Source organism: Miniopterus schreibersii (genome assembly GCF_964146895.1).
Source record: "Miniopterus schreibersii genome assembly, chromosome: 15".
NCBI classification, from domain to species: domain Eukaryota; kingdom Metazoa; phylum Chordata; class Mammalia; order Chiroptera; family Miniopteridae; genus Miniopterus; species Miniopterus schreibersii.
Genome location: NC_138115.1, coordinates 7,698,376 through 7,711,757, shown reverse-complemented (window position 1 = coordinate 7,711,757; position 13,382 = coordinate 7,698,376). Strand labels below are relative to the sequence as shown.

The 13,382-nt window shown below is 44.7% G+C and overlaps 1 protein-coding gene across 3 annotated transcripts in view; it reads left to right on the top strand.

The window, feature by feature from the left end:
• The window catches only part of LOC308567592 (uncharacterized protein), a 239,278-nt gene that overhangs the window by 206,801 nt on the left and 19,095 nt on the right, over positions 1 to 13,382 (top strand). The window lies entirely within an intron of this gene.

Below are 13,382 nucleotides of genomic sequence, written 5' to 3'. Positions count from 1 at the left end.
CCCCCCACTTTCTGCCTCTTTCCGCCCTCCTACTCCCCCGCTCCATGGCGTGGGCTGCGGAGGCCTCTGTCATGCGCCCGTACGCAGCACACCGCGGCAGTGATCCCAGGGGCACGACCCGCTGCTGGGATGGGAGGCCCACTGGTGTGTGACACAGGAAGGGACAGGTTTACTTGCTTATGCATTTATTCTAATGTGCGTTTGTAACAATATAACTAATGCAGCAGACCCATGATTTCGAAGGGGAAGTAAAACAGAGAGGCCGAAAGCAAGTTTAAAGAAACGTAGTGGGTGAGGGCCGGCCCTCCTGCTGTGGTTTTACCGTAGCATTTTGAAGGTGAGGCGTGTTTTTGAGCATTAGGCTGGCATTCAGCAAAGGCAGGTGCGCTGTGACGTAAGTCTCTTCATGTCCATCTTCCTCCCTAGGTGGCAGCTCCAGGAGCACAGGGACAGGGCCTAACCCAGCTCTGCACCTCCAGCTGGGGCTCAGGGATGGTTGGCTGAATTCAGACATTTAGGAGTGAATTTAAAAATTCTGTCCCAGCATCACTTTGCCCTTCTCAAAGCACTATATTGTCTGCTCCCTGGAACAGAGGGAAAACAGATGGGAAGGAAGAGCACAGCTCCTCTTCCCCCAACTCGTTCCCAAATGGTCCAGATAGACCATTAGAGGAAGCTGTCTTCATCTAATCCCCCCAGAGGCCTCCTTTGCCTGGGTTTTCTTCCCGGGATGTCTAGGCAGCTTGAAAGCTGGTTTAGGAACGTGCTTAGAGCTTTCTCTGCCTTTAACACAATTAACCGAAGACTCAGAGTTTCTTCACCATGAGGCCAGGTTTCACCCACCCAGGCGTCTGCTGACTCCAGGGAACAATGATTATTACCTAGATAATCATGGGTTACTGAAAGAGAGGAAAAGCAAAGCCCGAAAATTGCACAAAGGGGAAACTTAGTCAGCCAGAACCTGCCAGAAAAGGCTGGCGGGTGGGAGTGGAGTGAGAGGTTCCTCGGGGCCCTTCCCCAGGGAGGTTGCTGGAACTTCCAAATTCTGAAGGTCTTTGTGTAAGAGGTGAGGGGATGTGGTACACCTAGTGAGTTCAGGCTGGCTGGAGAACAAAGAAAGGAAAAGGGAAAGGCAAGGGTGCTTCCACTTTTCAAGGTAACAGAGTTGAACGAATCCAAGATTGAGTTCGCTCTAATCACTGGTGATTCATTTTGAGAAAGTCACAAAGGGACTCTCCCCCCACCCCAGTTTCCGCTTTAGGGATTTCCCAGGCTAAGAGGGCAGCGCAGTCTGAGTCACTGATTTAAGAAACTAAGAAATGATCGTGTGAAACAGGTCAGCTAAACTCCTAAGGACTGTTAACTCCATGCTTTTAAATTTTCTTTTAAGAGTAATTTATCTACAATCAAATCTGGAGTCTTGTGAGTCCATTTATTATGGGGCTCCTGCCTTCCTGTTTTGCACTATATTTCCTACTGTGTTTGAATGGTCAGAGGCCCATTTAGGGAAAGATGACAAGGTGAAATTATAATCAGTTATGTTTGCTTGTCATTACCAGGTACAATGAGGTGTCTTTAGTAGAGAGATTTCACTGAAGCATCACTATAATTTCACTTCTATTGGACTGAAAATAAAACTCCATCATTTGAGTGCCTAGTGTATTCTAGGCACTTAACATACATTATTTCCTTTATTTCTCACAATAATCCAATGAGATCAGTAATATTTCCTTATTAAATTGTTAAGAAAACTAAGACCTAGAAAAGCTTAGTGATTGGTCCACAACCACCCAGCTAATAAGTGGCAGAATCAAGATGTAAACCTCAGGTTTTATCTGCTCCAAATTAAATGTCTTTCCACTCCCCTTATTGCCTTTCTAAAAATTCTGTAGAGAAAGGACTTAAGAAAAGCAAAAAGGAATGGGATTTAGTACCTCAGTCAAATAAAATATGATGTATCACAAATATCCATAGCATATGACACCTCTTGCTATGAAATAACTGAACAACTTCACTTCATTCATGTGACAGTCAGCCCCCATGAGTCCCATTGGGTATGTGCCCTAATGTGCCTTGTTCAACCCTCAGTCAGATACCCTCAAACCACACTGACATCACGACATTTATTTGTTAACCATTGGGAAGAGGGGGAGTGGCCGCTTATGGGACAGGCATTATTTAAAAACGATGCAATTCCTGGTGTTTGTAACCACATCACTCAGCAGTCACTCGCTTCTATGAAAAGGAAGCTTCATGGTGTGGATTCTGTGTTGTCATTCCATTTCCAGGAGTGTCTTCTCTCACTATGAAATAATCGAGCAACTAGAATCAGTATGGATGGAGAGGGGAGCAGAAGAGCTGACCTCTCTAAAGGAAGGAGAAGATGAGAGAGTAATGGGAAGGCTAGTCTTCCACGGACAGGGTTCGAGGCCTTGCCATACCCAGACCTGGGTACCATGATGCACCATCTTAAATATTCATGCCATGGGGTTGCTTTTATTTTCTGAGTATTGGTTCAAATGCTTCATGGTGCTCCATGGGCTGTCACCTTCCCAGAAACAACCTCCTTAGTCATGGGCCATCTCAAATTGATCGCTCCATTTAGCAGTGATAAGATTCAAGTACAAGGGCTTCACATTTCTTGATTAGCAGAGAGAAGAGTAACGAGTGGTTCCAGGAGCCGAGTTAGGGCCCGACGAGGTCTCCTCGCAAGCCCCAGTCCTGTTCATCCTGACCACCTTCTTGGAGAGAGTTCTGCCCAGGAACCTTGACCTTTGAACTGTGTCACATGCTGGCACACCTGCACTCCAGCCCCACTCATCCCAGGCCAGATATCAGGGTAGTGACTGACCTTTGCTGATGTTGTCCAGACCCCCTCTTAAGGCCACTCTTATACACGGCAGCATTCTTGCAGGCTGCTGGGAAAAACTGGAGCAGGGCAGGCTCACAGCATGCGAGGAAGCTGCCTCCTCCTTAAAGGGCCCATCACCCAGCTACTCTTTCTGGGAGGTTTGCATCCTTTGGATCCCCCAACTCTCCAAGCATAATCCCAACCAATAGCCTATGTTTGAGTTGAACTGAATTGTTATCATTCTCATTTACAGAGGGTGAAACTAAGACAATAGGTGAAAATCATTTCCCTGGAGTTACAAACCTAATTGAACATAAACGGCCAGCTGGCACCGTATGAAGTGCAAGGCTTCAGTAAGGAGTGCTTCAGTGGTCATCAGAGATGCGTTCTGGGGGATGGATAAAGATGGTGACATGCACATTCCTAATGGATCAGGGGCAGCAAATGAAATGGGGATGGGGTTGTGAAGGAGCTGTGGGAGTGCCTCTTGGGGTCTCGGGCTATTCATGGCCATGGAAGTGACAGTTGTTTTTGCCATGGGTAACTGAATGTGAGATTTTAAGAGTGTGGGCTCATACTCACTAATATGGGGGAGCATAGAGGAAAGACGCTGAAATTTCTCTTTACCTCAGTTTCTCATTTCTTAAAGGTCCAAACACCATCTACCTCTTGAGGTTGTTGCATGGAAACAGTTAGATCATCTAGGGCAGGCTTTCTCAACGGTGGAGCTATTGACATCTGAGCCCGATAGTTCTCTGTTGGGGCGGGGCGAGGCTGTCCTGTGCACTATAGGATGTTAAGTACCTGTGGCCTCCCCATAGCTGCAGCACTATACCTCCTACACCCAGTCCTGACAGTCAGAACGTCTCTAACACTCCCACATTTCCCTCAGGAGGAAGAATGGCTCCCAGTTAAAAACCATGGACCTAGATAAAGTCCTCAGTGTAGTGGTAGGCATGTTATACATCTTTTATCATTTAATACATCTTTTACTTAACATATCTTTCATCATTATTTCCTCCTCTATCTGCTCTTTCTTCCTTTGGAAGATGTCTTTTCTTTGACCCCTTCCAAGTATCTTCATGTCTTCCCCCATCACTTGCATGTCAAACTGCCTCTGAGGGAGGAACTTGACAAATGCGTTCTATTGGGAGTGTTTTCATTTTTATCTGGGCACAGCCCCCTCGCCCACAGGCCGCATCTCTCATGAGTTAAGTTTAGGCACCAGCGACCTGAATGAAGCAAGTATTTCAGGGAAGTTTTCTTTCTAACTTCTCAGAAGACAGTCTATGCAAGTGGATATTAGATATGCTAGTCACTTGTGAGATGTAGATTAATGGTTCCCAAAGCATTTCTCTGGAACACCAGTTCTGAGTGGATGGAAATAGGTGTTATGTAATGAGAGGGTTCTAGGATTAAAGGAATGTAAATAAAATGGATCTCTCTACTCAGGCCTTCACAGGGTCATTAAGATGCTACTTTGCATCACGATTATTCATGAAGAGATACGCTTTGCAGCTTTTCACAAACTCATTTTTACACGGCACCAATTTTTAGAGGCCAGGAATCAGTAAACTACAGCCTTTGTCCAAATCTGGTCTCCCACCTACTTTTGTAAATAAAATGTTATTGGAACACAGCCATGCCCGTTCATTCACATATTACTTATGACTGTTTTCATATTACAATGGTAATGTGAGCAGTGACAGAGACCCTAGGGCCTACAAAGCCTAAATTCTACACTATCAATCAGGCTTTTTATAGAATAAGTTTATCGACCCTGTTTAGTCACTGAATGGCCTGTGGAATGTACTGGCTTAGAGACCCTCAGCATTGGAAAGCATTCTAAGGTCACTAGCCCACTGTGGCACTGTGACTTCAGAATGACCAGATCCTTCAGAGTCACCTGGCGAGCTTGTTAAATATGCAGATTCCTAAGTTCTTGTCCTGAGCCTGGAACCAGGACATCTAGGGGGAGGGCCCAGGATTTGGTGTTTAACCAAGTCACCCACCAATTCTTATGCACAGCTGAACCGAATGCCCCTGATCTAATCTGTCAATCCAGTAACTGCATCTCTCTCGGGTATCCGTGGTCTCATTCACACCTCCGATGGTGAGGAACTCGTTACTTCCCAAACAGTCCATTCTATACTTAGTCTGCAATAATTATGAGAAAGTTCTATATGTTGAACACAAATATGTCCTCTAGGAATCCTACCCATTGACTCTGATTTCCCTCTACTCTCACTTATTGCCAGCTGTGGAGTATATTTAAGTAGAAAGGCAGAGGGCAAAGTCCCCCACAAAAACCTGCCATGTTTTCCTTCCCTGGATCTAACAGTATTCCTCAGGGAAGCAGTTCCCGGATGCTCCAGGCGGGATGGAGCATCTCCTGCCCTGTACCCTAAGAGGGCAGGGGAGGATCCTCTGTGTATTCTCCACCTTTCTGTGACTTAGTGTTGGAGTAAAAAGCACAGGCACCTGACAAAGTCAACAAACCTGGGGCCCTATCCCTGCTTGTGGGCCTTTGGGCAACTTACTTTACCTTAGGCCTCCATTTTCTTATCTGTAAAAAGGGTATAATAATAGCACCTACCTGGGCATAGTTCTGAGGCTTCAGTCACAGGTACAGGGGGCTTAGCTTCCAGCCAGTTCACAGGAAGCGCTCAGTCAATGTCAGCAAGGAGGGGATGAGACAGCCATGTCCCCTCAGGGTGTTGAACTTCTGCAGGGGAGGGACCATCTACAACTCATTTTCTTTTGAATCCCCAGTGCCCATCACACAATAAAAGCTTAGAAGAAAAGATTTGCCAAAGGAATGATTAAGTCCTGAGAGAGGACAGATAAAACATCGGCCACGAGCAACGGGACTGGAAGATACTCGCCTAGATTCCAATCCCTTTACCACCCTTGCCACTGAGTGTGGTCTGGAGGAGAAAGCTTGGCCTCTGAGTTTTAATGTGCGCCTGGGTTAACCGAGTCCCTCTGGAGGTGGCTGTGAATATTAAATAGGATGATGCAGGCAAAGCACTTAGCACAGCACAAAAACTCAATAAGGGCTGTAATTATAATTATTATGACTACCACCATTATTATTAACAGTATCCCCTCGGCATATCCCAGTGGCTTGTCTGGAAAAAGATGTCTTGGCTCATGGAGAAGTCTTATCTCTGTTTTTTCCTACTTTCTATCCTTAGATCCCTTGGGAAGTGCATTGCTTGAAATTCGGGACCAGGCTAACGGAGGCCCATGCAAATCCACCCTGGAATTATACACACAGTAAATCCTGTGGCTGCGCTAAGCTGTGCACCATTAACATTTCCCTCAGTGCCATAAACCAGACACCCCTTTCCCACGAACTGTTTGTAGCATGTTAGGTGCAGATTTAATTAAACTCCTAAACAAGGAAATGACAGTACCCAAAGGAGACGGGGGAATGTCTTGTGTCCAAACCAAATAAAGGAGAAACCATAAATACCAGGCCTCTGAGACATCAACATTTATACTCAGAAGGCTCTTCGTACTGTTAAACCTGACTCTTTAATCCTTCTGAGATTTACCCTTGATTACCGCCCTCTGAGCTGCGGCGAATGGCCAAACCTGAGCACCTGGAGCTTTTATCGCACCTGCTTCTAAACGGGTCAAGTAAGTTGAATGTCCCACCCTCTACTCTATGAGCTGGACACTGTTCTAGGCCCTGGAGGCAAAAGATAGACACACATTTTTGCTCTTATGGAGCTGATTGTCCAGTGGGGGAGATGGACATCAACAAAAGAATCACATCCAGCCCGACCTGATATTCAGCATCGGCCTAGGATCCAGGAGGTCTCGGTTTGATTCCTGGTCAGGGCACATGTCTGGGTTGTGGGCTCCATCCCCAGTAGGGGGCATGCAGGAGGCAGCCGATCAATGACTCTCTCATCACTGATGTTTTTATCTCCCTCTCTCCCTCTTCCTTTCTTCTCTACAAAATCTATAAAGATATATTTAAAAAGAAAAAAAAAAGAATCACATCCATAAGTGTAAAATTAAAATGAATAGTGTTATGAAATGAAGATTCAGGTCTTTTGGAGATCATATAATAGTTATTTGTCTACAAGGGGGACAGGGAAATCTTCTATTGGGAGCTAATAAAATCAGCGGCAATCTGATGAATGGGCAGGAGTTATTTAGGAAAATGGAACTGAGCATTGGTTTGGAGAGTAAAGCTAGCAGAATGAACAGCATGTGTGGAGGCCTTGTGGCAGGAGGGAAGAAGGCAAGTCAGAGGAACTGAACGGAAGCTGCTTGATTGTAAGAGCCAAGAGTGTGATATGCAATGAGGCGGGAGAAGAGAGGTTGGACTATGTAGGAGTGAAGAGAAACCACTGAAATCCCATAAGCAGTAAGTGGTGGGATTTGCATTTCAAAAAGATCAGAAGAGGCTCAATTGAAGAGCCCAGTTAGAAGGTTATTATAGGTAGTCTGGCCAGAGATGGTGGTGGCATGGACAACTGCGATGGGCGATGAAGGCGAAGAGAGAGGGATGATGGATGCAAGGAATGCAACTGAGGTGAGAAAACAGCACTTTAGATCTGAAACTAGGAAATACATAGCTGTATCCTTCTAAAATAAATGACATGGGAATTTACGAGCTTCTAAAGATAGAAAGCAGAGGTTATTCAGTCTTGTTGGACATTTGCAAATCCATACTGCCACATTGCAAACTTAGCTTAAAACATTATTTGCATACGTTTTTATAAGGGTGCCAAGACCATTTAATGGGGGGAAAGGACAGTCTTTTTAACAAAAGATGCTGGAAACACTGTATATTCTGATATAAGAGAATGAGCTGAACCCTTGCCTAGCACTGTAAAGAAAATGAACTCAAAATGGATCAAAGACCTAATGTAAGACCTAAGACTATAAAACTCTTAGAAGAAAACAGAGGGCAAAAGCTCACAGCCTTGCATTTGGCAACACTTTCTTAGATAGGACACCGAAGGCACAGACAACACAAGAAAAAGGAGGCAAATTAGACTTCATAAAAATTAGGAAATTTTATGCATCAAAGACACTGTCGAAAGAGTAAAAAAGCAGCCCACAATATGGGAAGAGATATATGTAAATCATAAATCTGATGAGGGGTTAATATGCAAAATATATAGAGAACTACACCTCAAAAACAATAACAAGAAAACCCCTCAAGTAACCTGATTAAAAAATGAGCAAAGGACTCGAATAGATATTACTGCAAAGAAGATATATAAATGGTTAATAAGCACATAAAAAGATGCTCCACATCACTAATTATTAGGAAAATGCAAATCAAATCAAAATTATGATGAGATATCACTTTATACTCATTAGGATGGCTACTATCAAAAAAATCAAGCCAGCATTTGAAGTGAATGTGGAGAAATTGGAACCCTTGTACAATGCTGATGGGAATGTAAAATGACATGGCTGCTGTGGAAAACAGACGGTGGTTTCTCAAAAATAAATTATTATATGACCCAGCATTTCCACTTCTGAGCCTATACCCCAAAGAACTAAAAGCAGGACCTCAGAGATACTTGTATACTCATGTTCATGACAGTATTATTCGTAATAACTAAAACACAGAAGCAACCCAGGTGTCCATTGACAATGGAACATTATTCAACCTTAAGGAAGGAAAGAAATTTTGACATGTGCTACAACATGAATGAACCTTGAAGACATTAAATGAAATAAGCTAGTGACAAAAATACAAATACTGTATGCTCCTATTTATATGAGATACTTAGAGTGGTCAAAGTCATAGAAACAAGAAAGAATGGTGGTTGCCAGGGGCTAGGTGGAAGGGGGATGGGGAGTTATTGTTTAATGGGTGTAGAGCTTCAGTTTTTATAAGATGGATGGTAGTGATGGTAGCACAGCATCGTAAGTGTATTTAATATCATTGAAATTTATACTTACTGATTAAAATCATAAATTTTCTGTTATGTGTATTTTATCACCATAAAAAATATAGAAAACAAATCTAGCACAAACTTAAGGATTCACTGTGAAGGGCACAACATGGAGCTTTACTGCTATACGCTGGGTAATTAGGATATATAATTCCACAGTAAAGATCCAGCTTAAAGAAGAAACTATCTGCAGTAGCACAGAGGGCTTCGCCCAGCATCCGAGTCGGAAGAGAGTGGGTTCAAGTCCCAGCTCAGCCACTTCCTGCTAAGTGACAAGCACACCCTTTCCCGACCCTCAGTTTTCTCATCAGTACAAGGGAAATGACAGGCTCTGCCTTGTTGGGTTATTATGAGGCTAGAAAGAGAGGAGATGATCATTAAATGTTGATTCAATTTGCCTAGTTCTGAGTCTTGTCTACAAACATATGTTACCCATTATCTTCATCAGTGAAACACGGCCAGCGGAAACAAACACAACAGAAATATGAAGGGTAGGACTTCCTAAGACAGGGAAGCTGAACTAGGTCTCCGTCCCTAGCGGAACAGAAGAGCATCTCCTACAGGAGCTGGTGGACTTGGAATGATAGGTGTGAGCATCCTCTTAGAAGCCAAAGGTTAGGGCAACCTGTTTTGAATAGTATGGACCCTCCGAAAGAGCATTAAATGCTACAAGCCAGTAATACACTGTGCTATTTTTTCATTTGATTTGATTCTGTTTCACTTAAAAAAAAAAAAAAATTCTAGTCATGACTCACTAAAGTGATCTCCTGAGCCCTGGGTCATGATCCACAGTTTGAAAAGCACCGGGTTAGACAATTCACATGGATGTCCTTTCAGGAAGCCTTCCTGGAAAGCCTCACCCTTTGGCGGTTGTTCCCACACTTGAATTCTGTGGCTGATACGTTTCAGGCTGTGCCTCACCTTGTATTTATAACTCTTCTCTTGCCTTCCCAGATAAATTCACTGTCAGCATGTCCTTTCTTCATTACCTTACATCCAGGAGACCCGATTTAAGAAGCTGGGACAGTTTAATATACGTTTATGTGATAGAGGTAGGGACAGGTGGCCAGAAAACTAGCATCCAGTCAAATTGACCTGCACTGGCTGAGCCTTGGCTCTGTGCCCGCCCTGCACAAAGCTTGGGAAGACGATTGTGTTCTTTCAGATTCCCAGAGCCCTGGGAGCTGGCTCAGTGTGGGAAGGGAGCACAGCCTTCGGTGTGAACCTCTGAGGTCCCAAACAGAAGCAAGCAATGATTAGCCCTTTGACCTGTGCCCAAGGAGCTTCCTTGTCAACAGAACAAGACTATTGCCTAAAGACAGGGGATGGCACAGGTGTCCTTGCCAGGCTCAACTCTGTGAAATAGGCGTTTGCACTGAAGGTTCACTCAGTGGGAAGGGCACAGAGAATCAGGCAGCAGCTCTCTGCAGGTGCTCACTTCCCTCAGGCCGGAAAGGGAACTGATCTGGTTTCTGCCTGGCTGCTTAAGCTTAGAATGGACATTTAAGACAGAAGCATGGGCATTTAAGACAGAAGCGGTGAGAAACCAACCCTTTGGTGAGTTCACACTAGCCCTGCTCACGTGGAGAGGGGCAGGTTTGTTAGGAGGCAGACAGCGCTGGATTCCTTCTACCTCTAACTGTTGACAAGCTATTTGACTTAATGTGTTTCTGAGCTCCTCTCTGCTCAATGTAAAATGGACTAATAATAATACCTGTAGAATGGGTTTGTCAGGAGCATTAAATGAGAATAAAGCCCCCAGTACAGGCCCAAGCATATCATGCCCTTTCATAACTGTGAGCCAGAGTTACTATTTTTCAACACTCAGTATAGCAGAGTGGAGGGGAAAAAAGCAGTCACCTAAAACAGCTTTCCCTTCATCAAGCCAAAAGGACATAGTTTCCTAGTGAGAAAATGTGGGTAAGTTAGGCCCTGATCGCTCCTGGCAGGGAAAGAGATTCTATCTCAGGAGCCTCTGATATGCTAATATGCAAACCTTACTTAGTTGAGAATCACCTACCAGCACTGCAGATACTGTCTACTGGCTCCTGGGCCTGCAGCTTTGAGGAGGATGCCTGTGGTGGCAGCCACCCTCCCCCCCCTTTGGGGACCTCCCTGGCTCAGAAGACTTCAGCCAGCATGCTTTTTTTAGGAAGCAAGTTCTGGTGGGTATACACTGTCTGGGGGCCTTAGGTATCTGTCCTTCCCCGACTCCCCTGGCTTTCCCACACAGGCCACAGGCCCTACCTGCGCCCCTGGGAAGGTGCACCTCTGGGTGGCTGCCTGTTCCAGCTCTCACCGACTCCCAAGGCCTCGGCCTCACCCTGCGTGAACCTGCCCCTGAGGACCGCAGCCTGTATCAGCCTTCCCTGTGAGGTCTTATAGTGGAAATTTAGCATCTACAACAGCACTTTCAATAAAAACATGAGTCAGATACGTAAGTTTCCTTCCTCTAGTAGTCACTTTACAGCAAGTAAGAGAATAGGTGGAACTGATGTGAAGAAGGCGTTCTGAAGCCTGGCGTGTGTCTCACCCACAGCACTCTCATTGACCGGCCACCTTTCCCGCACTCAGCAGCCGCTGTAGCCAGAGGATTTTGAAGACTTAGTGCCAGTAAAAACAAAAGTAAACTATTTTATTAATTTTTCATATTGATTACATGTTGAAATGATAACATTTTGCATATATTGAACTAGACAAAATATATTGTTTCTATTGCACTCTCTCTCTGGCTCTTAGGAGTCACCTTCCTGGTCCTTTTACTAGAAAGCAAAGGTTTTACGCCCACCCTGTGCACTTCCCACACTGGGTCTGCCTCTGGGGCAGTAGAGAGAGCAAATGCACAGCTATTCCCCCTACACCTTCAAACCGCAGCTCCCCTGCCGGAGAGGTCCCTGGCTGGGGTTCCAGGTGGCAGCCTGAACCTCTGCTGTTGCTGCAGACCAGGGTTGCTGCTTCCAGGACTCCGCCTGCCTGTGGGCTGGAGTAGGAGAGGGAGAGAAATCAGAAAAGGCTCAGGGGATGGTCCCCACTCTCCCTGTCCCTCAGGGTCCTCCTCCACACTCCTTGGAGCAGAAGCAGGGGCTTCTCGTGGGGCTCTTTCTCTCTGCACCCATATGCCGTTTCAGGATTCCTGTCTCCTTTGAGCCCAGACTGCGAGGCCTGGGGGTCAGCACCCCGGGAAACTCATGGTCTTGTTGTTTACTTAGAGCTCCACTCTGCTGTCAGAGCCTCAGGTAGAAGTTCTGTGCATTTTGTCCTGAGTTCTGGGGTGCACTCAGAGAGAGATAAATGGTGTAGGGCGCTTACCCCATCTTAACCAGGGCCAGAACCTTCTGGAGATGTTCCTTCAGCATGTTGTATTGCGTTCAGCTTCTGGGACAGTCACGCATCTGCAAGTGGCATCTATGGAAACATTAGAGCGGATTAATTAGGACACCGCAGCCCCAGACCATGCCAAGTATCCATGAGAGGCACATGCCTAGGATGGAACAGAACTGCTTTTTACGCCGAGAACAGACACAAGGGACTTCCACACTTGTCCCCAAGTCAGAAGGAAACTAAGACTAGTGGTTCATTTGTTCTTTGTGAAAAGCTAAAACACTTCTTATCCCACCTTACTGACTCTGTCACATCCGTGTTCCATTAGGAAATGTATGTGGCCTCCATGTTTTCAGACTGCATTTTTGTAAACATCTGACTCGATAAGGCACCTGTGAGTTTAATTTACTTGGAATCTCTGATCTTCACTCCTACAACCCGTCCGTTTCCTTTTATGGTAGACAATGGGTTTTGAAATTAGGTAATTAGGGGTGTATTGCTGAGAAATGCATCCATTTACATAGGTTAACTAATTTCCAAAAGTATTGTCCTTTTAATCAAAAAGGAAGTCCACGCCTCTAGAAATCATTAGAGGGAGGCAGTCATTTGGACACATTACACGCTCAAATATTCACAGAGCTGATAATGCGCTGATAAAGATGAGCTAAATCCCTGAAAACATTGTGAAACAATCTGGTGGCTGAGAACATTAGGAAACAACAGAGTTATTGGAAATGATAATGTGGATATTTGCATAATAATCTGTACTGTACAGAACGTTTTCATTCCATTAGTTATTCACTCTATGGCCATCATTTACTCAGTGTCTCTGATGTGTCATCGGTCTGTGGGCAACCCCATGTGTGCTCGGCTTTAACCAAACCTTATCAAAGTCTGAATTGGCAGAACAGGTATAGTGAGATCTGTACAAAGATAAACTTTTGAGTTCTTAAAACAAAAAGCTTTAAAATGTTTCCATTTACAAATAAAACTGTATGCATTTGGGAGTACTGTAGACCCTAAGTGTAAGGAGCAAAAGGCACGGACTTTGGCGTGAGAAACACCTAGCTGCAAATCTTTGAAATTAATTTAAACCATACTTGGTCATCTGTAACTTTTGGAAGATAACAGTATCTAGGTCAAAGGACTGTGGTCAAGTATACATGATATAATGCAGCTCAGATTTGTAGTTCAATCAAGCACATGGCAAGCTCTCAGTATCTGTGTATAACTACCATGTAGCATAAGGTTTATTTTCATGTCATATAAAATGAATT